Source organism: Paramisgurnus dabryanus, chromosome 10 (assembly GCF_030506205.2).
Source record: "Paramisgurnus dabryanus chromosome 10, PD_genome_1.1, whole genome shotgun sequence".
Lineage (NCBI taxonomy): Eukaryota > Metazoa > Chordata > Actinopteri > Cypriniformes > Cobitidae > Paramisgurnus > Paramisgurnus dabryanus.
In genome coordinates, this window is record NC_133346.1 from 4,610,262 (window position 1) to 4,614,064 (window position 3,803).

Consider the following 3,803-nt stretch of genomic DNA (forward strand, 5'->3'; position numbering starts at 1 on the left):
TAAGACAAACCTAAAATACGATTCGTAGTTTTAGTTTAATTCAGTCTAATGGTAGTTAGGAGTTTATTTTTCATTACTTCTGTCTTTGTTTTGTTTTTTGTTCATTCTTTTGGTATCACCTCACCCTTTTTCTAACCCCGTGTGTGTGACTCTCCTAAGACTCCATAGCTAATAAAGCTCAAGTTATTTCTAAAGGCTCTCTTGTGTTTTTAGGGGCTTAAGGACTATGCATGTGATTACTGGCTGAATAACGCAACAGAGACTCGCTGTCAGATGACGCAACAATGTTCATTAATCAAATTGGAAGAAATGAATTGCCAACTGTATAGAGATGATGCTTATGATTTGCAGAAATAAAATTGTACAATGTACCAAAGTTTTCACGATAAAAAGGTTCCCATTTAGGTACAGATATGTATACATTTAATACCAAAATGTACTAATATACACTCTTAAAGTCCGATATTAAATGTGTTCTCAGTTTGTGATGCCACAGAAAAATTTGATATCAACCACCCAGCCAAATTTGAATGATTAAAAAAGTCAAATTAATAAAATAAGTAATCTTGGAAAAACAGCAGATTCTCTGCTCTCAAACGCTGGGGGCGTGTCCGCTGTCGGTGCTGAAACCACGCCCACTCGCGGAAAAGCTGGTTGTGACTAGAAGGGATACAGCTATGGCCAAAAGCTTGCTTGTGAAATCTCATCAGATGAGCACCTAAACCTGACATTTTATGGTATTTAGGCCATAGCTGTATCCTATCTAGTCAGGGTGTATTCTGGAAAGCACGGTTATTTTATCATCAGCGAAACCCTTAACTTTTGTTTGATTAACTCGAAACCTGCTTACCCTAATCATGTCGGTTCCAAAACACCTAATAAGATTTAGTTTAATCAACCTCATACTGGTAACCTAGAGTTGGCCGTAGCTGTATCCCCTCTAGCCCGAATCTGTAAAGCTGCCTCTCTCAATTTTCAAAAACCGCTACAACCTGAACGAATGCTCGCGATTGTGTTAGGGGCGGGGCCATGCTCGGTGGCTCCAGTGCGTCATCGAGCTACCGTTTACCCAAATAATCCTGAACACGGAAATGTGGAAATGCTGTTTAACGGTGTAACTACACAATTCAGTACAACATAGTTCACAGTTTTTGTAATGTGTTTCAGAAATACATTTCTTACATTTATAATGCGTTTAGAAACAATTCTCTAAAAGGACCACCCAGACTTTAAAGAGCACCTATTTCATTGCTAAAAACAACGTTATTTTGTGTATTTGGTATAATAAAAATTTTTCACGTGGTTTATGGTTAAAAAACAGATTTCACTCTATTCCGAAAAGCTCTGTGTCCTTGATTGGCCAGCTAATCTGTACGTTGTGATTGGCCTGAATACCTCTGACATCAGCCTGAATGTGACGCTCCTTACCATATTTGAAAGATTCGCGCACAATGCAATGCTAACAGGAGTCAGAGCGGGAGGAATTATGATAATGTCGGTCTTTACTACATCACCAATCCCAGGAAGTAAACTGTTGCCTACAATCCATGTGTTTGTTGTAGTCCACGAAAAAAATTACGTTGGAAATGATAACTCGCGTCATTGTTTACTTTGGGGTTTGTACCTTTTGCATATCGTTAACATGTACTAATGCAAAATCGTGAATCGGACAATAGGTGTTCTTTAAAACTGCAAATGTATACTTTTTGAAAGGACCATTTTTAACCATTTTGTTTGACAGAGTTAATGTCATTGATTGATTACATTGTGGTCTTATTAGACAGAGCTCATGTGAAAGATTTTATTGTTTTCAGGCATCTGTAAATAAGCAACATTGTAAACTCAGTCACTTAGCTTGCGAAATCCCCGGCCCTCCAAACCCAGATGGTAAAAACAGTGTCTAGAAGAAAATTATTACCACACGTTTAAAGCACAGTTATGTGTGTTTGGATGTACTGCTGCTGTTTTTAATGAAGAGGGCTTGGAAAGTAAGTCCTCTGAGATCTCATTAGTTATTTCAATTACCAAAAACCATGCAAGGCAGGTTATGGGATTCTGTGGCCTCGTGGATGCCAAAAGCTGCCAGTGAAGAGCGATTAGGTGTCGCACACATATGAGTATTTTAGAGATGTGAAGCTCATGAATGAATAAATCCATCAATGTTATTTGATGGTGCAACTAGGTTAGTCATCCACAGACAAGCATCGCATCCTTAACACAGGCGGCACAATTAAAACAAAACTAGAGCCATTTCACTTTTGGTTTCCTTAATTGCTAGTGTCTCTCTAGTTTTGCTTATTCACTCTCAAGGAAGCTGCATGTGGGCCTTTGAAATAGACCTGTCATCATGAGATGAGCTGGACTGTCCGGCTGTGGTTTTGTGGTGTACAACAATGACACATTTCAGACTAAAATAACATCTGACCAGGAACAATCAAAGTGCTAAGAATGGATAGTCTTCATAAAGAAGCTATAAATGTAATGAAGACTTGTCAACTTCCCACATAGTAAATATTGCTGTAGTATACTTTAGTATTAACTAATCTTATAGTAAACACTGTAGTGTTTTTAAACCTATAGGTTTTAAAGTATTTACTTTGTTTTAACAAATCATTATTATGACATCTGTATTCATGTGGGTTACTGCTTTAGAGCTAATGTTGGGTCCTTAATTTTGTTTTATGTAAATATTTATGTAATAACCCTTACAGTAAATATTGTGGAGGTTCTTATTACACTATTGATTTCAGACATTCTACTGTGCTGTACTATTTTCCACGAGCATAGTATTTATAAAGAAAAACACTAACTATTTTAAACTAAACGTTTGGTGTTAGATACGGTGCGCTACGACACTGCCCTCTAGTGGTAAATAAAAACAATAAAAATAATGTTCATGATTCTGTCAGATGAATTAACGCTGATTTGCGAGTAGATGGCGATGTTGTGCTTGATTTGACACGTTTTTTTTTTTTACAAACAACAGTAACATTAAAAACATTATTGTTGTTTGTTATGTTTTTAACTTTAATCCCCAAACCTCTCATTTAACTGGTTCGTAATAAATCAATAGTAATGACTTCCCTTTTTTGTAAAACAAGACAGACCGTTCACATTATAACGCCCACACCACCGGACGATAACGATAACTTTATGCTAATTTACTCGCGAGGCACAGTAACGTTACTCGAGTAAATCACTTACATTCAGTGGCATTATTGCATATTTACTTTTTTTAAAAAGTTTGTAATTGTTTACATGTCATTAAATGTATAAATATGCTGTTCTTGGTGCATTTACAGCGTATATAAGCAGCAGATACGTTTCGCGTATCTCTACGTTAAACAGTGAATAGTTTGTGTAATCTAATATCTTACCTTTTGGTGTAATATTCAGTGTAGTAGAATAAAAACATGAAGTCAATTTCACTGCAACTGCAATGCTGGACACCTGAGGTAATTTTATGTGATGGACCACCTCAGCAACGAACTTCTTCACAGTGCCTGTCATTTCAAGTAGATTTGATTGGCTGTCATTGGTTATCGTTCATCAGTTGCGAAAAAATCGTTCACCAAGTGATCTCAACAATATCGTTCCTTGTATATTTGCCTTTATGTATTATCTTTAAAATTAAAGATTTTTTATTTATTTAATAGTTATTTTAGTTATCGTTATAATGTGAATGCCCTTTAGCTCCGTCTTTCCTTAATTGCGTATCGCCGCTAGATGGCGAACAAAGTCTGAAATTAGATCTCAACTTTTGTTGACTTCAATGCCCCCATTGTCCACAACATTTAAAAACA